Here is a 22500-nt window from a genome sequence, read left to right on the forward strand (position 1 = left end):
TTTTTACCTCGGCTAAGTGCTGGTTGTTGCAGAAAAGACATGTTTTGCAACGAAGCATGCTGTTCTTAATCAGTGCACACACGTTCTCAACTTTTCTACACATGTCGGGTGTTTCCAAAATCCGCGAAAGCGTCAACATGTCGTAAACATTTTTAAAGTTAATCCAGGCCGTGCCTAAGTTTTTTTGGTACAGTTTACAGTTCTTCAGTACAACCTTATCTATCACAAGGTGGTCCTTGGTGCCCTTGGATACTTTTCGGCATCCCATTTCTACTGGAAGTAGATTGTTTTCCGCAAGGAACGTATGAATTTTCCATGCGAAAAATGCCCGTTAACACTTTCTATAAGAGGTTAAGACAAGCGATGGGTTTGTAATTACCAAACTCATTGCCGTTTGACCGATCATTTATCAATAATGTTGTCTTTCTCTCTAAAATCCATTCTAGATCAGCCCCACTCAGTAGGCAATTGTTTTATTGCAATGTAATTCGCTTGTGTGTGGAACTAAGCTACTTGGGTCAGTAGTCTTGAATCCGGTCTGGTCCTGCCGCTTTCCAGTTTGGTAGTTTTGATACCTGTGCAATTATACCATCCGTTGTTATGCGCACGTGGTCCTGTCGTGGAGCCTCGGAGTGATGGAGTTCGGATCTCACGGAATCTTTACGCAAGATCATAACGCAAAGTTTTTAATATCGGCTTCAACACTCGCTCCCACTATGGCTCCTCTCCGTCTGCTTTCCTCTCTTTCTTTCCAACCAGTTCACCTACTAAAATTGAAGCGGATCTGATCAAGTCCCTTGTTTCCGTTTGATCTTTTGTCGAATGTATTTCAGAATCTTATTAACATTTTGTATCGCGCGTTTCACATTGTTACGGTCGAAACTTCTCAAATTCCCCGGCGGCTTGGTCTCTGTTTTTGTAACTATTATATCCTCGAGTCTTGTTCTGGGGTTTCTCTTTCCCTCAGTCATATTCTCTCGTAATACACGGTTTTCTACATTACACTGAGTGGCCGGCCTCTCCTCTACTACAACCCCACCTTGCCTACGCATTCACTGTTCTTCACCTACATTAACCTGCTCGAGGATATCGCCACCGTCGAAGCTTTTCCTGATTGTCTTAATCTGGGCCACATTAAGAAAGCTTCTATTCCGAATTATTCTCATCTGATGCATGAGCCCATTTTCAAAAGAATCGACTGAGCCTCTCCCCGTAAAATTGCTGGCCTTGAGACAAAATTTGAAATATCTGTTATTATCGTTGTTGTTGTTGTTATTGTTGTTATTAGCTGTCGTAATCGTTGCTGCTGCAGAAAATGCAGGATTTGTTCCGAGTTTCAAGTTCAAATTGCTCAAACTCTCTCGTTTCATCAGAGTTTATTAAATGATTATTTACCAGTCACATAATTGAATTTAAGAATATTTATATTTCTATATACATCAAGGATTATCTAATTACAAGAATTATTTTTGAAGATTTCACAAGGATTTGAAGAACGATTATTAAAAATAATATAGTTTTCACATGTTTGCCGCATTTTCTAATTATTCCTAATTATACACTGTGGAGATTGGCATATTGTGGTAACATTAAAGTTCGTATAATCTAATTAAACCTAATTAAATATTATTATGTTCACACACACACATACACGCATAAATATGTGTATATGTATGTGTGAGTAAATAATATGTGTGTGTGTGTTTGTGTGTGTGTACTTCATAGTAAACATTTCAATTTATCTAAAGTTGAGGAATATGACAGTGAGAGTGCTAAATAAATAATTGAAAATGAATAGTCGGAGCTATGACAACAACGGGTATCTGAATGAAACAGAACGGAATGGAATGCTCTCGAACTTAATACACATACACTCAGCTGTTATCCATCTGGATGTGTTGGCAAAGTTCACATTCTATTAACTCGGTTTTCAGAGCTCAATATTTATTTCTTTACTACCCACAAGGGGCTAGACATAGAGGGGACAAACAAAGAGATTAAGTCGATTATATCGACCCCAGTGCATAACTGGTACTTAATTTATCGACCCCGAAAGGATGAAAGGCAAAATCGACCTCGGCGGAATTTGAACCCAGAACACGTGACAGCAGACGAAATACGGCTACGCATTTCGCCCTGCGTGCTAACGATTCTGCCAGCTGCCAGCTCAATATTGCTGCTCCTTCTGTACATCAATGATTTACGTAGCATCCCATCCATGATCATCCACTCTTCATTACTACTTAACCTTTAAAGGCAGCGAGCTGGCAAAATTGATATCACGCCGGACAAAATGCTTAAGCCGCACTTTTTCTGACTTTACATTCTGAGTTCAAATTCGGAGTGGGACTGAACCTGGAACCATGTGGTTCGTAAGCAAGCTACTTACCACACAGCCACTCCTACGCCTTATTAAAAACCAAACAACAACAACTCAAAAGCATTTTTCGATTTTGTCCCTTTTAGCATAAAATAAAAATACAAACACCTGTCAATCAAGAAACCATCATTGCCCCTTAATCATGAACAGCACTCAGCGGCAACCCTCATAATCAGTCCAAATGCGAGCTGTTCCTATCCTGGGTGGATGAAAGCAAGAATTGCATCCCAATGATTAGCCTTTCTTTTCAAGAGCACAACCTGCCTCATAACCCGACCATTATTGATAATCTACGAAGCTCAAGTAACGCTCACCATAAAATATGGTTTCCTCGTCTGAGACAATGATACCGCTGCTGCTGCTTGCTTGTTTGTTGAGCGAAGAGGTCTTCGTCCCAAAGTGAGAGAAGTCCGAAACCTGGTCTTTTGCTATTCGTAAGACCCGCAGAAGAGAAAGTAGGTCAACCCTCGACACCGAAAGCATCGACGGGTGGATGAATGCGCATCCAGGCTCAGCGGTTGCGTAGGAAGTCGGGGACAAGAAACAGGAAGAAAGTATGAGAGAAAGTTGGAGCGAAAGAGTACAACAGGGGTCGCCACCACCCCCTGCCGTAGCCTCGTGGAGCTTTAGGTGTTTTCGCTCAATAAACACACACAACGCCCGGTCTGGGAATGGAAACCGCGATCCTCCGACCGCGAGTCCGCTGCCCTAGCCATTGGGCCATTGCGCCTCCACTGCTGCTGCTGCTACTCACTGGGAAGCCATAGACGATATCCAGAAAAAGAAGTCCTGATCAGAATAAAGTCACTCACAAACACACTATATTCTCTACACCACAAACCTACTGTTTTCTTTCCACCTCTAGCTGGGCTCGTGTCGCCTCTACTCAGGCAATGTTGTCCTACTCATCTCTTTTCTGCATCCACCTCCCCCTTTTTTTCATTCATCCCCACCAGGCCCCACGCTAATCATCTCCAATCCACCTCCACAAGAAAAAAAAATGGCAGTATTGCTATCCCATTTCTTGTTTATGTCTGTCACAGCTTTTAAATTTCAAAGGTGCGAATGGAACGTTAATTGCAATAATGCCATCGATGAAGGGAAGCTTAGGAAAGCCATAGCCACCATTACTTCCACCACATTCAGCAAGTAAACAGACAGACACACACACACACACAAAGACAGACAGTCAGAGAGACAGACAGAGCAATCTAAAGAAAAACAATAGGAAGACGAGATACGTTCCTGATCCAAAAGATTTGTCTTTCGCTGAGAGAGATGGAAAGAGTTAATGAAGTTCCGGATGTTATCTTTCTTTGGAAGATGGGTATTGAGGGGAGGATAGAAGAGGAAAACCAATGTATGAATGTACGTGTGTGTGTGTGTGTGTGTGTGTGCATACAAAAATATACATACGATACACATATACATATCTATGTGTATATATATTTATCTATCGATACATACATACATACATACAAGCTCATAATTATGGATAGTGTTTTAGAATGCTGTTGGCTTCAGAAGCTTTAAATAACAATTTCAACCCATCTTCACAAACTAACAAAGCGCTTAATATTCCTGCAGTACTCCTGCTCCTTACACTGATAAACTGTGCCTATCTATTCACATAGAGAAAAATTACCTGAGCTGAAAGAGATGATATGCATGATGTTGAAAATGTGAATCTTAGATCGATAATTGGCAAGAATTGGTGCTCTTGGGAAAAGAACTCTATATACACACCGTACACATTATATACACTTCACGGACTGTACTACGTCTCCCAAGGTTAAATTAGCTTCAAGTAAAGGCGAAAAAATTGATAGGTTTTATGTGGTTATTAAGTGCATTGTGGTGCGTCGTTTTAGAATAAGGTGGCATTTAGTGTGAAAATCTTGAATGTTTTTGGTTTGAGACCAAGTCACTTTCCCACATGGTTTGCATATGTGATGGCAAGACAGGTGGCACAGAGATGACTAATTTGTGAAGTTTTGTGGAGGCTTTGCAGCATAGAGAAGTAAAATAGACAGTGTATAACTATATTGAGGCTCTCTCTTTACGGGCCTAATTACACAGCCATTATAATAGGAGTCCACGCAGCTGGTAGAGATTGTTTTAGTAAAGGGGCCAAAAAGAATGATAAAGTTTGGAGGTCAGGAGAGCTGTCAGGGACATTTCTACATGAAAGTGTTTTTGCTTTTCAGCTGTTCTTGCAGGTGTTGTAGTAGGAGACACTCGTCACCCAGATGTTAGAGGTGGGGATTTTTTATGCTAAATTTGTAGTCTATCCTTGTCTATCCTAGTGCTACAATACAAAGATACGTGTCCTTCCCAAAGGGCTTAAGTTATTGGCTTTGGTTTTGTGAGAGATGCAAAGAGACATTATTCGAACTGGTTTACAAATGATACAGGTGAGGGTAGGGCTAAAGCACACGCCCAATTTAATTACAGTAAAACTGGTAGAACTCCACTTACGAGTATTCAGTAGAGATCGTGAGTCGAAGGGTCCTGTAAGATATATGGATATGCATTGAGCAGCCATATCTGGACAGTGGCCCATAAATCCACTAGGTATACATCCACAAAGCTAGAACTTTCTGAATCGATTCTTTGTAAGTCTGACATTTAGACTGAAGGATATATATATATATATATATATATATATATATATATATATTATTGATAAAAATGATAAGACAACAAAAGAAAGAAAGAGACCTCGATATTGTGTAAATAGAGGAATTTATCTGTAAATGTAATATGTGACAATTATTCGGTAGCCATGATAAAACTCCGAGGTTCGGATGCCGAGGTGGAAATCCACGCTGCCATCTCTTCAGTTATCCGGCCATATCACGTTGAAAAGACCGGTTCTCGTCCGATCACCGAAGTTAAGCAACGTCGAGCCTAGTTAGTACTTAGATGGGTGACCTCTTGGGAAACCTAGGTGCTGTAAGCGTCATACATTGTTTTTTTTTCCGATGGCCGAATAACTAAAGAGATGGAGGCGTGGATTTCCACTTCGGCATCCGAAACTCGGAGTTTTATCACGGCTACCGAATAATTGTCACATATTACATTTACAGATAAATTCCTCTATTTACATAAAATCGAGGTCTCTTATTTTCTTTTGTTGTCTTACCATTTTTATCAATAATATATATATATATATATATAAAGGAGGTAGTCAGAATTTTGGGTAATTACATATTTTGCGCTTTCATCTCATTTCGGAGATGAAAGCGTTGAATAAATAATTATCCAAAATTCCGACTACCTCCTTTTTTCTGAATGTTTGAACTAAATTTGTACATCATTTCAGTATGTGTGTGTGTGTGTGTGTGTGTGTGTACGTGCGTGCGTTTGTATATCTATCTATATATATATGTGTGTGTGTGTGTACGTGTCTGTGTTAATATCAAGCTTGCTTTATTACTGTTTTGCTGCATTATTATGTATATCTGTTTGCATAATACATATTAGGTTGTGTGTGTGTGTGTGTGTGTGCGTGTCTGGGAATACATTGGCATAATCGCAATACTAGGAGGATGGGAATCAATTACATTCGACGAAAATACCATTTACAGATTAAAAACCGAAAGAAAAACAAGTACGGAGGGATTTCTAATCAATCGAGGATCAACTGATTCTTTTCCTAATCAGGATTAATGTCACTGTCTCTCCCCCTCTCTCTCTCTCTCTATCTCTCAGTCTCTCTATCAATCAATATATTTGTCTTTTTATCTATGTGTCTGCCGATCTATCTGTCAATTATTCTATTTATCAATCTTCCTATCAATATATTTTTGTGCAAGACAACCCTACCTACCAAAGCAGTTACTTAGCGCCAAAAAAAAATCCCTTTTATAATGTGTTATTTAAAGGTCAAGTTATATTTTTAAAACGAAGAAACATTTTTTTCCTGCTTTTTAAGTGATTAAATTACTAAGAATGACAGACTGACACAGGTTTAACACAACGTCAACCAAAACAACATTGATATTCAACAGCAACATCAGTAACAAGGGAGTAAACAGACGTGGTAATGGCTGTGTGGTGGCTAAGAAGTCTGCTGCGCAAACACGAGATTTTGAGATCGATGCTACTGCCTGAGATTCTGAGCAAGAATTCTATGGTCTTAGATCGACCAAAAGCTTGTCAGGGAAATCTGGTTGAGGGAAACTGCTTGGATTCTTGTCGAAGGTTTCCATTGGTGTCTTTTGAATGATGTACACAATCCATCGCCTGTTTCACACCACATTATGGTCCTTGGGTATCTTTCACCGAACCTGCACTGTTGCAAACATTTGGTGCAAGATTTTCAACACTGGCATAACAAGGGTTCTCACCACACGCGGAGAGTGACTGTTTTTTCTGCCTCAATTTAATTAACGTACATGATAAACAAAATGAAATTTTGCACCTGGAGATGGGTGGCCCCTCTCTTTCTTTTGCTATGGATGAGGAACCTGAAATGAGTTATGCACGTGGTCTTGGTTGCCATGTAAACCAGTGAAAAAATTGAGAAAAGGTATGTTAAACAATGTTAGGTGGAACATACGGACATATCAAAAAGGGTTAGTAAAAGAATATTAAAAAGAAGCGGAAAAGAAAAGGGGTAGAAATCGAAGGGTATGTGAGAAGAAGAAGAAGAAGAAGAAGAAGAAGAAGAAGAAGAAGAAGAAGAAGAAGAAGAAGAAGAAGAAGAAGAAGAAGAAGAAGGCGACGACGACATGTACAAAAAGAAAATTTACATCTACGACAGCCACCTGAATATTAACAGAAAGACAAGAAAACTATAGTTACAATAATATTAAAAATATATAACCAGCAATAAATAAATAAAATAAACATGTTCAACACCCCTACCGTCGCCATTATTACTGAAGACACCAACGAGAAGTTTAATGGATAATGACAGCAACAAGAACAATAACAACAATGAAAACAGCTACTACAAAAACACTAATAAAAGCAGCACCACTAACAAGAACAATGACAAGCAGAAACGACTTGCTTGCTCACCGTAACTTGTTTAGTAACAAAATGGCGGCTATGAGTTGGTGTTGATTTCGATGCATGTGTAAAGATGAAGTTTCTAGGATCTACGTTTATGTTAGTAAACATTGCATTTGAAAATTGAATTAATGAGCGTTAATTACTTGTGTTAATCAATGCAATCTCGATTTAATGTGTTCCGTATTGCCATTAATGGAATATTTCACAGCAGTGAAATCCCAATTATTGAGTAAAGATTATTTTTAAAAGGTACATTTATCAATATCAATTTTTATCTGATACATGCGCACTCACACACACACAAATACACACACGCACACGCAATCAAACTTATATGAATATATACACATATAAAAAATATATTTACACACACACACACACACACATATATATACAAACGTATATATATGTGTGTGTGTGTGTACTCACATAACTAAACTCATATGTGTGTGTGTCTATGTGTGTATGCAAATTTCCATAGAAATTTATAGAAATTTATAAATATATACTTATATATGTATATTCTTATATACATATAAAATATATAGATACATACATACATGCATACATTTATACATATATACATACATATATATTGATATGTACATATACATACTTACATACACACACACACGTATATATATATAATATATATGTATATATATATATATATATATATATATATTATATATATATAATATATATATATATATATATATATATATAATATATATATATATAAATATGTACATACACACTAATACAGAGATAGAGAGAGATGGAGAGAGGCAAAACTTAGAAAAATAATAATATTGGCATCAACATTAATTCTGATATATCATTATATTTAATATATGTTTCGTTGTTGTTGTTTGTGTTTTTTTTTTTGTCTTATTTTTAACATTTTATTAAATTTCAACATATTTATATTTATTATTTAGTCACATCAATATCAATGTTTTGCTATAACAGATCTTTTTTAATCCGTATTGATTTCCTATAAATATAGTGCCAGAGAAGAAATATACCAGAGTGATGCTTATGCATTCCGAAGTGTATTAGCTGTGGAACTAGAAGGAAATTGTCTTCAATCGAGTTAAAGCGAACGTAACCCTTTAATCCTCGGAATTTTTTCCTCCCCTAATATCCGCATCTCGTATCATTTGTATTTTGGGTGAACGCAGTTACTTTTTATGCAGATGGTGACTTTTCTCCATTGAACAGAGTCAAGCACGCGGAATTCTGTTCTTGATTCGACGGTCATTCGGAATGCTCACAGCAGCCATATTCCTACCACTCTATGTCACGCTGGTGAGACCCATATTGGAGTACGGGATTCAAGCCTCTTCTCCTTATCTCCTCAAAGACATACAGCATCTCGAAAGAGTCCAGAAGCTGGCTACCCGCATGGTTCATGGTCTCAAAAATTTGTCCTACGAAGAAAGGCTGAGGACGCTCGACCTTTATTCTCTTGAAAAACGCCGCCGCCGTGGTGATCTCATTCTCGCCCACAACATCATAAGCGGAAAGTGTTCTTCACTCCTGCTCCAGAGCTGTTCTTCACTCCTGCTCCAGAGCGTCGGCTGCGGGGTCATTCCGAAAAGCTCTACCTGCGACGATTTCATTTCAATCGAAGGAGAGGAGCTTTCTCCGTCCGGGTTGCGGATCCGTGGAACAAGCTGCCAGACGAGATGGTGAAGATGCCGACGACCGCTTTGTTCAAAGCCTCCCTTGACCTCAAGTGGCCTGAACTCTTTACATGAACACCACCCTGTACTTAACTCCATGTCCCCCTACATGGCCTTGCTATTTTCTTTTGAGCCAAATTAACTAACTAACTAACTAACTAACTAAATATTTTACTGGAACTAGTTTCCTTTTTATATTTCCTTGGTCTCATTACATTTCGATTATTAACGACTTCACTCCTTGTTTTTCATGCAGAAAGCATACCTAGGTACTTTAGTCTCAGGCATTATCTTATGTTATCACATTATTTATTGTACATTAATTCACTCCAAATATCTCGCTTTCTCCTCTCTTCCCCCCTCTCTCTCTTTGTGTGTATTTATGTACATATTTATGTAAGGGCGTATCTATCACAACATGATGGAAAGACAATGCCACATTTTATCTACTGCATCATGCAACTCCAACAATCGATTCTATTAAGTAAGCATGTTTTAGACATTTGCCTCGATACATACATGTGTGAGTGCGTCTGGTGTGTGTGTGTGTGTGTTGTTTTAATGTTCACTTTTCTATTCTTTGCGTAGGTCAGATGGAATTGGTAAAGGCAGAGTTTTTGAGCCAGATGGCCTTCTTGTCGCCAATTTTCACTTGTTTCAAAGCAGAGTAACATTTCGCAACGGTCCGTTGTCGTGTGATGTCAAAACACAAGAAGACACATACACGGACGGACACACACACACACACACACTCCTACACACAAATACTCATATATATATATATATATATATATATATATAGGGAAAGTTTACGAAAAAAACCAAAGACGAAGACAGGTGGTGTACAAAACAAACAGATGTATTAGTATAACGCTCAGGAATAGAAAAAATATTTTACGTTTCGAGCCTATGCTCTTCTACAGAAAGGGACACAGAAAAAAACAAGGAAAGAAAAAAATGTGTGTAGTGGCTACACAACAGGTTTCTTTCAGTTTCCGTCTACCAAATCCATCCACAGGATTTGTTCAGCTTGAAACTATAGCGGAAGAAACTTGGCCAAAGTAACACACAACAGAACTGAACCCAAAAGCATTTGGTTAGGAAACAAACATTTTAACCACACATCACACCTGTGCAAAAGTTTAAGCGTCAGTCACGAAGCTGAAGTGGTGCCTTACACCCTACACTCACTATTTTTGGTCCATTTTGTTGCAAGCAGATCCAAACAATCACCCGAATCTCCCAACTTTGTCCTAGTGAAACATCCTGAGTGTGATATCTGAAGGGAGAGCTGCCCCAAAAGTCCACTGCAGTAAAGTGCTTTGCTCAGTGATACAACGAACTGCTTAATCCAGGATTTGAATCCATGAGCATATAATCAAAAGTCTACCACCGTAACCAATATATATATATATATATATATATATATATATATATATATATATGATTATTTGAGGGAATATAAATCCAAACTTACAGGGAAAAATAAATTCAATTTAAAAATACTAAATCAAATTTCACACAATATAATATAATATATATATATATAAAAATTATACGTTTTTATTATTTTTTTTTTTGCAATTTACTTAATCATTGATATTTTATTGTTATTTTAATTTTAATACTTCTATTATATGTAATTTTCTAGATTGTGTAATTTAATTGTCATTTTGAATTGATAAAAGGTGGGTTTTTTCTTTCTATCAGTTTGGATTTATTCCCTAATATTGATTATTATATATATATATATAATATATATATATATATATATATATATATATATGAACTAAACAAGAAAGATTAATTGTATGTCCACTTTATATGCAAGCTGAATATTCTATACTATTGACTGGAGAAGAAAAGTGGGTTGACTTCGTTTAGGAGTGGTCAACAGTCCGTCAGAAGACTCGCCGCCATCTATTGTTACTGCACATCAAAAACAGCCAAATCAGGGGTCTAAAAATTTTTCTCACAACCAAGCTTTTTAATACTCAGATAAATAAATAGGTTGATATGTATGTATGTATGTATGTATGTATGTATGTATGTATGTATGTATGTATGTGAAAGTCAGGTCACTTTTGAGTGCTACTGGTACCATGTAACCCAGTACAACCTATTGCATGGTCGGGTCGTCGGCGACTAAGCCGGCAATACCACCAAGCTTGCTTGGTGAGGAGGGTGTTTATTGGACATCCTCAGGGATGAAAAACAAAACCCGTCAAAGGGCGGAGGAACTCTTGAGAGTCAACGGCCATCCAGTAAATGTCTTAAGGCTGTATCATGCGCGGGGACATAGAAATAATCGGACTGAATACCCGATCGCGCGGTTAAACCATTGGTAGTGAAGGACTCCTAGCCTTTGTTAGGGCATCCTTCTAGGAGAAGGTAACTCAGGTAACTGGGATAACTCCGACATAAAAGCTGCGGCTCGGTGGTTACCGATGATGTTGACTTGTTCTTCTTTTCGGATTATGGCTGCTGTTGCTTAGTGAGTGGGATTGACTCAGTGCACAGCCTTTCCTCACTTTAAAAAAAAATCTTCTTGCACAGACATTGGTTAAGCTTCGTGCAATGGCCATACTCGATAACGAGGGGGCAGCCACGATGTATGTATGTAGGTAGGTAGGTAGAAACTTTTAACAACAGTTTGACTCATATCCACATGCTTTAAAGTTTCGTGGCTATGTAGGGCCTGTCCATCTGATCAGAGGCTCGAAAGTAGAGTTTTGTTAAGAATATATATAATTTCTACCCAATTGTGTTGAGTGCTTTTTTCTGTCTGTTGTTCAGTCACTCTTATGTGTTTTCTTATGCTGCGAAATAGCGTCCTGGGAAAGAAGGCAGGGTGTCCCAGATCCAGCAAGACAAAGTGATCGAGAATGGTAGATACAGATATTTCGCCATTATTGTGGCATCTCAATACCATGTACCCGGATCGCCACGTACTCGGGTCTCCACAAAACGAGATGATTCACTAGTCTGGAACTTATATGCAAATAGTGTGAAGTCTATTTGCTGATGTGCTGCGGCGGAGCACATGCCAAAGAAAATTAAATTACGAATTAAAAGCAGCTCCAGTAATGTAAGCACATACATAGTGTTTTTTTTTGTTTTTTTTTTTATTACAGGGCCGTTTGCTGCGGTATGGCGTCCAGGGAAAGCTTCCAACATGACGCCGAGGGTTTGAGAACAACTCGCACCTAAGTGATCGAGAATGGTAGATACCGATTCATTTCGCTTCGAGGTGATCCGATCAAATGGTACTGATAAGCCAAAATAATGGTGAAATTTTGTTATCTATCATTCTCGGTCACCTCGAGGCGAATTGTCTCGCCAGGTCTGGGACACTCGGTGTTTCTTTTAACACTCGGCGTCATGTAGAGAGCTTTCTATGGATACTATCCCGCAGCAGACGTTCCTTTACGCAAAACACATGCACTATGTGTGCGCGACCGACGATGTTTACATTACTAGAGCTGCTTTTAATTCGCAATACATACATACATACATACATACATACATGCTCTCACTCCTCGTTAATTAACTAAGCTCGAAAATAAAATGGAAGGTAACATGGTCGACGCTAGTGAGACGAAAATATTAGACATTCTTGACAATAATTTCGTTATGCGAAATTATTTCGCTGTGAGACTTCCTTAACTTTTTTGTACTTGTTTACACGTAAAGCTCAACAATAAAGGAGCAGGACTAGGGTCAGGGCCATTCCAACTGGAGAAGAAAAGTGGGTTGACTTCGTTTAGGAGGGCTCAACGTCCTATTTTCTCTGTTCTGAGATCGTATTTAGAACTGTCTTATACAGCGATAAAAATAGAGGATTTGTTTTGGGAAAGATTCGGCAGCTATCTCTAGCATGCCAAGTGATTGCTTATAGGTTTCTTTTGTAGCAGTTTAGTTCTAAGTCTAAGTTAATTAAACAGATCTGAAATTAAAGGTGTAACTTCTCTTTCTTTATATCCAATCTTCTATGTTCCATTATGCGTTTTTTTCATACTGTGTGTCGTGATTTGATAGTAAGTTGGTTGCTATTTCTAGTAGGTTCAGTGACTACGCTAGGATTTTCTCGATTCTCTGATCAATAAAAAAAATCAGGAAAGGACAGCCAACAAATATACAGAAGACGCGGGACGATGTTGCTGCTGCTGCTGCTGCTTGTTTGTTTGTTGAGCGAAGCGATCTTCGTCCCAGAGCTCGCAAGATCCCGCCTCTGTAGTGGGAGAAGTCTGAAACGTGGTCCTTTGCTATTCGTAAGACCCGCAGAAGAGAGCATCGACGGATGGATGAATGCGCATCCAGGCTCAGCGATTGCGTAGGAAGTCGGGGAAAGAGTGAGAGAAAGCTGGAGCGAAAGAGTACAACAGGGGTCACCTTCCCCTGCCGGAGCCTCGTGGAGCTTTAGGTGTTTTCGCTCAATAAACACACACAACGCCCAGTCTGGAAATCGAAACCGCGATCCTCCGACCGCGAGTCCGCTGCCCTAACCATTGGGCCATTACGCCTCCACCACTGCTGCTGCTCCTTCTGCCGCTGCCGTTTCTCTTGTTGTTGATGGTATTGTTGTTTCTTTTGTGTAGACTCTACACCTGGTCGATCAAACTTATCAAAGTCGTTCCAGCTGTGACCAACCCCAAATATTTTTTATATTAAAAACTACATTATACGACGTGTTTCTTGAATTTGGAAGAAATTGGCCATTATTTCTACAGACCTCTTCGTTAGCTCCCATTTGAATAAGAAACGGAGTAATTTTTTTTTCTTTGTTTAGATACCACTTTAGCATCATAAAAAAGTATCACCAAATCCATCACTAAAATAACTGTAAATAAATTAGCAAATGTGATGAAATGCAGACCAACAGTGTTTCTGTTATTAAACACGTTTGTAACCAACCCCTGTTGTGTTCAATCATTTTAAAATGGCGTCAATGTTTTTATATTTTATAATCATATTTAACTAAACTTTATGAATGTATCTTAGTGAATGTGTGGTGAGAGAGGAAATCACCTTATAGCGTTTAGAAAAACATCATCTTTTAAGATCTTAGCAAAATTAACTAAGAATCACGCACTTCTTTTAAATTTTATAATCAGTTTCTTACAAAATATGTGTTTCCAAGAGACGTTTTTGTTTAGTGGTGGCGGTGGGTTTATTAATATGATTATTATATGTAACTCTCTTATTAGCCAGAGGCGCGTTGCTTAGTGGTTAGGGTGTTAAATTCATGAACCAAAGATTATGGCTTCGGTTTCTGGACCGAACGACGCGTTGTGCTATTTCAGGTTGCGCTCGTCCACTCATCTCACTCAAAAATCCTGTTGGGTAATCCCGCAACAGAGCCGCGTCCTCTACATCTTGCCAATATATACAACAGGGAAACCGGGTCTAAGAGTCTATATAACTCGGAATTTATTATTATTATTATTATTATTATTATTATTATTATTGAGGCGCAAAGTGGTAGAATCATTCGCACGCCGGGAAAAATGCTTAGCGGTATTTTGTCTGCCATTACGTTCTGAGTTCAGATTCTGAGGTCGACTTTGCCTTTCAGCTTTTCGGGATCGATAAATTAAATACTGAGGTCGATGTAATAGACTAGACCCTTCCCCCAACATTTCAGGCCTTGTGCATTTAGTAGAAAGGTTTGTTAAGGCGGCGAGCTGGCAGAATCGTTAGCGCGCCTGGCGAAATGCTTAGCGGTAATTCGTCTGCCGCTACGTTCTGAGTTCAAATTCCGCCGAGGTCGACTTTGCCTTTCATCCTTTCGGGGTCGATTAAATAAGTACCAGTTACGCTCTGGGGTCGATGTAATCGACTTAATCCGTTTGTCTGTCCTTGTTTGTCCCCTCTGTGTTTAGCCCCTTGTGGGTAGTAAAGAAATAGGTATTTCGTCTGTCTTTAAGCTCTGGGTCCAAATGCCGCCTCGGTCGACTTTGCCTTTCATCCTTTCAGGGTCGATAAAACAAGTAACAGTTGAGTACTGAGATCGATGAGACCGACTTATCCCACCCACCCACCCCGAAAATCGACGGCCTTGTGCCAAAATATGAAACCTTAAATTTTTTTTCTTCTTACAATTTTGGTCACAATTTTTTTCTGAGTGTCTTTCCGACACCTAGGGCAAAGAAACTCACGTATACATTGGTAGGCCCTTAAAATAAACATGAAGTTATGTGAAAGAAAAAAAATGTAAAGAAAGAAAAAGAAAAGGAAAAGAGAAAAGAGGGAAAGGGAAAAAAATTCACTGCGATAATTCACTGTGACGTATGAGTTAAGACAATCTTTTGCACTTCCTGCAAGGATGGTAAGCCAGGGAGGGATCATTCTTAAATAACTTTCTGTTCTTTTTTTATCGTTGCAAGTGCTCACACAATCACTGGTATTCTAACTGCCTTGAGATGCCACATTTTTTCGATTTCAATCAGCAGATCTTTATATTTTCTGAATTTGTCAAATTCTTTTGCCGAGATATTATGATCTCAAGGTATGCTCATGTCAATCAATAAACTTCATTGTCTTCTTTCTCAATAATATCTAGTTTATTAGCTTTCATGATATTGTTTTGTATGTACTGGAAAGTCCAAAAAAATCGTTACATTTTCTCCCTCAGTAACTGCTGTATGATGGTGCTTATACCATTTGTCAGCAGTTTTGATTTCATAATGCTGCCGACACATTAACCAGTGTAGATATTGGCCAATTCTTGATTCATATTTCACTGGTGCTACGACTTTACATCCAGATATTAGGTGCTTTAGTTTCAATTCCATCGTTGCAGAATCGGCACTTTGGGGTCTACTCCATTTTTCATTTCGTTGACTTAGCTGAAGCCTTCGCTCTCTACCTTTAGACCTGAGCTACGTAGCCTCTGATGGGTGTGCTTCTGGTCAACATCAGCTTGTTTGCTACGGGCCACATATTTGCTATGCAATTCTTAAAGCAGCGAGTTGGTCGAAACATTAGCAAATCGGTCAGAATGCTTAGCGGAATTTCGCCTGTCTTTACGTTCTCAGTTCAAATTCCATTGGAGTCAAGCCTGCCTTTCATACCCCAGGATTCGAAAAAGTAAAGTATCAGTCAAGTAGGAGAGTCAATTTTTGTCGACTAATCCCTTCTCTTCAAAGCTGTTAGTATTGTGTTTAAATCAGATGCCATTATTATTATTTCTGTCAGTATATATATATATATGTACACACATATGTGTATGTGTGCGTATATTGTACATATACACACACACACACACACACACACACACATATTACGAAGGTATAATGCAGAATTGAATTTGAGTTTCATGTTGTAGCAAATGTTTTCTTGAGTCAGTCCAAAATCAACTACCGCACTCCTTATTATCTCTCATTTGTTGCTTAAATTTAGGAAATATATCAGACGAAAACACAGAAACAAAATTTCAAAGCTGTTGTAGAAGCACTAACTCCGAAAGATATAAACAGATTGTGTGAAACAAGAAATTATCAACGTTTCTTAATTACAGGTTATGGCAACGTTGGGCAATTTTCTTAAACACTTTAATTCACCGCAATACATCTCGAAAGCTAAGAACTAACGAAAAACCAACGACGAAAACCAAAAACAAAGCCAGAAAGTTGTTGGAGGAAGTGATTCCGTTGTTGTTTGTCATAAAAGCATTCCACTAATTTATCTTTGGTTGACGCCTGTTTGTCACTTGATTTTTATATATTAGAGAACTTTTCCTTTTGTATTTAGCAATATATTTATTTTCCTTCTTTCACTTGCTAACTAAATGCAAATAGAATTTTCTTAAACTTATTTTTGAAAATCGAACGTCTAAATATAGTTGAAATAATTATATTCTACGCTGTTACTCTTTGATTCTATTTTTTATGGTTTTCAATTTATGTTCATTTGTTAGCTTGCACAATCTGCCTACATATACACCCACCAATTACTATATATTCCTTCTTACCTACCCAACTACCTATCTACACCCTACATATACAAGTATTCGCATAGGAATAGCTGTTTATATCTACATGTGTCAAGATGTTTACGGGAAATAGAAGTAAGATTATACATAAACTTACATGAAAGATATGTTTACACACAAGACAGATGCAGAGAAAAATGGGTCACACATCGATTTTTAACAAATGAAAGATGAAGTTCAGTGCTTCTTAACCTGTGCTGTGCTACCTCCTTAAGGGTGTTGTGAAGCTACAAGAGGTGGAAAGTATCAAGGAGGTGGTAGATAAAAGGAAAATGAAATTAAAATCATAGATGTTATCATACCAAGAGATGCGAGCGGAGGTGGCAAAGAAGTGGGAAAATTGCAAGAATATGAGCAACGAAGAGAGTAAGTGTTGTCCCAATAGTTGTAGGGGTACGCGGAGTACTAACAATAAAGTTGGAGAAATATGGCTGAGAAAATGAAATAGACTTGACACTTAAAACCTAAGTACCAAGTCTTAAAATTTGTGGAAAGAGATGCCGTCCACTCGCACAGAGTTAACCAAAGTAAGATCGAGAGCTCTGAGAAGTAAAATAATAATAATAATAATAATAATAATAATAATAATAATAATAATAATAATAATAATAATAATCAGACAGTGGCTCTCGTGTCTTCTGATCTTAACTGATTGGAAGTGGTATCGTGTACATTGTTTCTTTACTACCCACAAGGGGTTAAACACAGAGAGGACAAACAAAGACAAACGGATTAAATCGATTGAGCCCAACGCTTCGATCACCACTGGTATCACTTTTACATTACACTCTCGCATTCCATTCAGTCTTGCCATTTCCACTATCAGTTCTGAGTATTTGGTGATTGTTTTCAACCTCTTTACTCACAATATTCATGTCATTTGGTATGGCTACGTCAATGACGGCATTTGTCTCTCTTATTTAATGACAATATCTGGCCGACGGTGTTCGATTACACGATCCGTCTGAAAATCCTAGTCCCAGAGTATCGTTACTTTTCTATCCTCCTGCATAACTTTACTTGGTATATGCTCATACCAGTTCTCTGTTACTACATAATGGTATTTATGGTATAAGAGCCAATGACGATACACATACAGTTTATTGTGGCGGCGCTTGTATTCTTTTCGTGCAAGGCTCTCACATCCACTTACCAAGTGGGTCACATTTTCCCCACTATTTCCACAGAGTCTGTATTTCTGGTTATCAGAAGTATTATAGATGTTACACTTCTCTGAATTGGTAGCGAGAGCTTGGTCTTATGCAGCAGTAATCAGGCTTTCGGTGGTACGCTTCAAATCACCTCGCTTAAGCCATGCCCACGATGCTGTATTATTCTTAACGTCCTGTGTACTCCTTTCAAACTGCGCGTGCATTCTTCTTTTCTCTTCTCCTCAGCTCTTTGGTTAAACTCTGCCTTGCTCATCTTGTCATCTGCATTTACACCACAATCCACTACAAGCTGCTTTCTTCCCTCCTTTCATATTAACTTCTGAGCATTTGGTAATCTCAGATTCCATACCAATATCCCTACTACACATCTGGGCTGTTTTGGTTAAGGAATCTATCAGCTTTTTAGATTTCCCAATTTCAGGTCATCTATAAACAGAAGATGATTCAATGATGGATCTTTCTTCCTACATCGGTAACCCAGCTTTACTTTCCTAAGTGTTATTGTTATGGGCATTAGTGCAATTACAAAAAGTAACGGAGAAAACGAAACAACTTGGAAGATTCCCCTTTTAATATTAACTTCTCCAAGGAATACATTACTTGAGTACAATTTGGTTTTCCACTCTTTCATGCTATGCATCAGAAAATTTGCGGTGTTGTCAGCAACACCAAACATCTGCTGGCATTCAACGATCCAAGAATGAGGCATCATATCATATACCTTCTTAAAGTCAATCCATGCTATAGTCATGTTTGTATGATGTTTTCTTACAATGCTTCAAAACTGTTTTATCGATGACCAGGTGATCCTTGGTACCCTGAGAATTCTTCCTACATCCTTTTTGTTCCCTTGGTAGTACTTCTTCCTGTGCTAGAAAAGTGTATGTCTTTGCAGCACATATTCTATTTTATGTATCTACATATGCTTAGATATATTTATATATGTATACATGAATATATATATACAATTGTAAAAAGTGTATTCATACACACACACACACGCACCCACTCAAACACGCACATATATATGTACATAGATGTATGAATTGCATATTTATGTATATGCATGCATATATATATGCGTGTTTGTATATACATGTATGTGTGTGTGTCTGTGTGTATGTATGTATATATATATATATGTGTGTGAGTGTGTGTGTATACATTTACACACATATTCAAGCCAACAACAACTTTATAAAAAATATACACTTAATAATTATTGTTTGTTTAAATAAAATATTTCCATACGTTTAACCTATAACACTTGGAATATACATTTTAATAAATGGCTTGGGAAATAAATAGAACGTTCCACAAAGTCTGAGATACGCTCAGGGCATTGCTTGAATGTATGTAGGTATGCATGTGTGTGTATGTGTGTGTGCGCGTGCGCCCGCGTGTGTGTGTGCGCGCACGCACCCATATACATAGAAATGTTATCTTAGAAAAAAGAATACAGAGTGGCTTGTGTTAAGTAATGGTGTTTAATAGTTTCGGTGTTTTTTTTATGCTGTAAATATGTCTGTTATTTCATGGCTTGAAGTTTCTTGCAACATGAAATACTCGGGCTAATATGAACTTCGTTCAACTGCACATTTTCTCTCGAATGACTGGTTATTTCGGTTTTCTATAGTACATTTCCGTGTCGGAATCACACATTTTTTGTAGACGTGTTTGCCATAGGACAGGCTTATTGATAAAGCATACATCTATCTACACATAAGCAACCACACGGGGAATTATGTATAGTGTATCAATATATGGCACTCCGTCGGTTACGACGACGAGTGTTCCAGTTGATCCGATCAACGGAACAGCCTGCTCGTGAAATTAACGTGCAAGTGGCTGAGCACTCCACAGACACGTTGTACCCTTAACGTAGCTCTCGGGGAGATTCAGCGTGACACAGAGTGTGACAAGAGAAACAGGTACAAGAGAAACAGGAAGAAAAAGTGAGAGAAAGTTGCGGTGAAAGAGTACAATACGGTTCACCACCACCCCCTGCGGGAGCCTCGTGAAGCTTTATGTGTTTTCGCTCAATAAACACTCACAACGCCCGGTCTGGGAATCGAAACCGCGATCCTAAGATCGCGAGTCCCCTGCCCTTACCACTGGGCAATTGCGCCTCCACGTATCAATATATACTGAGAGAGTAAGAGAGAGACATACTTGATTTCATACACACACACACACACACACACACACATAGTTACGCACACACATACGCATGCATCTATCCGTGATTGTTCTATAAACAATCTGTCGAGATAACCTTATCAAGTAATAGCACCACTAACACAATAGAACACAGTAAGGACTTATAAAAAAAACGTTTAATCTGCAGTGTATATTCACAGAAAGCACCCATAAACCTCACAAACCCTTCTGATTGGTGTAAATTGCTAAATATCCTTCAACTAAGCATTCGATACAACCAAAACATTCAAATCTCCTATGAAATACATTTATAATTCTTGGCTGAAGATACGAACACATGTAATAATAGCTCCATGGATATTGCAAATCATATTTGTAATGTCATATGGATGGGGTATGCCACCACAAAAACTTGTGCTGTGTGAAACGTACGTAGCAATGCATTAAAGAATTTATAAATTTTCAACCAAAGGTTCTGGTTATCACGATATATATGTGACCGCGTGTGTACCGTTGGCGATTTTTTTCCCTCCGTCTTCCCTTCTTTGGATCTTTCCTTTTCCTATGTTTCTGACGAAGAGCTCCGCTCGAAACGTTAAACCCTGCTTCTTTCCTGAGCGTCCAATAATACTATACTTGTTCCACGTCCTCGCGTTATTGTGTTTTCTCTTTGTGTTTTCATGTTTGGATTAACTATATATATATATAACTTTGAGTTCTTGAGTTTATTTACAATAATATTACCAAAAATGTTTCTTTAATATATTGGCTGAAAATATTGGAAGCATTGTAGTTATTTTGGTTCAATGTCTCACCAAAAGATATTGACATTTTTAATTCCTTGTTGTTCCACATTCATGTGTTGCTTAAAGTATTATAACATTTGTCTTTTCTTTATTACTGAAAGATGAACTGTAGTTATAGTAGCGGCTTTTAAAATGTCTCTCACTCATCCTTATGTAGTGTTTTGTATTAATCTCTTTAATAATAATTGGATGAATAGGTGACTGAGGTTTGTGGAAGTTGTATTTAATATAGCATGAATGGTTGTTCTTTCATGTGCATTGATTGTGCATCTGTTATTTCCTTTGGTGTTATACCTAATGAATAATTTCCATTATTTCTTGATTAGGAACTGACTATTAAAGTACTCTGAAACTTTTTCCATATTTGATTTGATATTTTGAGGAAGTAGTGGATCATGTAATTTTGCAGCTTTTTTTTTTCTTTCTTTAATTTCAATTTGCTTTTCGAAGCTGCAATTAAAGTGAATCTTATCGAATCTACTATTCTTTAAAACATTATTTTAATGGTTGGCTTTTGCTGAAGATTTCCTTATTTGACGATTGTGCACAGAATTTTAATTTTTTTTTGTTGCTTATGTAATTAACAAAGTCTTTTAAAAACAGTATTTAAGTGATTGAGATTATCATTTCGTTTACCACATAGTTGTATCTATTCGTCTATAAATTTCATGATATATCTATTTTAAAAAGTGTACTAAAAATATACAGATTTCTCGATATTGTGATTCCAATCCCGAAGCTACTGAAGAAGTGATTAAATTTATTCTGAATTTGTTTAAATTTCTGCTATTAAAGAAGTGTGAGAGAACTATTCCATCGTTCTGTATAACCTACATAAGCGATTTGAACATATTTGCTCTGTTCAAGATATATAACCCTGATATTTCACATTTCTCCATCCTATCAAACTCTGCCATTCCGGCAAGTACACGCATGCGTGTGATTCCTCACTATGCTCCTCAGGTGACACTTCATCATCCCCATGTCACCGGATACTGACAACACTATGTCATAGATAAATAGCACTAAAATAAGACAGCCATTTGACAGAAAATCTTCACTTAAATACAATCCATCTAATAAATACTCAAACACACGACTTAACACTAAGGGAAGTTATATTTGTCTGATGGATGTATGTATGTATGGATGGATGGATGGTTGGTTGGTCGGTCGGTTATGTATATGCATTTGTATATAACATAAATTATATACACAGCCATAGTAAGTGAGAAAGAGGAAGCAGATTAGTCTTTGACTAATCACCTCTTCTTATTGG

The 22500-nt window shown here is 37.8% G+C and overlaps 1 protein-coding gene and 1 non-coding gene across 2 annotated transcripts in view; both read left to right on the forward strand.

The window, feature by feature from the left end:
* Positions 1–22500, forward strand: part of LOC115211000 (cyclic nucleotide-gated cation channel alpha-3-like) — a 386628-nt gene that overhangs the window by 236458 nt on the left and 127670 nt on the right. The window lies entirely within an intron of this gene.
* On the forward strand, positions 5224–5342 carry LOC115211243. The gene has a single exon (XR_003881562.1). It is a non-coding gene; the product is annotated as a 5S ribosomal RNA (ribosomal RNA).

The sequence above is a fragment of the Octopus sinensis genome, linkage group LG4, assembly GCF_006345805.1.
Source record: "Octopus sinensis linkage group LG4, ASM634580v1, whole genome shotgun sequence".
Taxonomy (NCBI): Eukaryota; Metazoa; Mollusca; class Cephalopoda; order Octopoda; family Octopodidae; genus Octopus; species Octopus sinensis.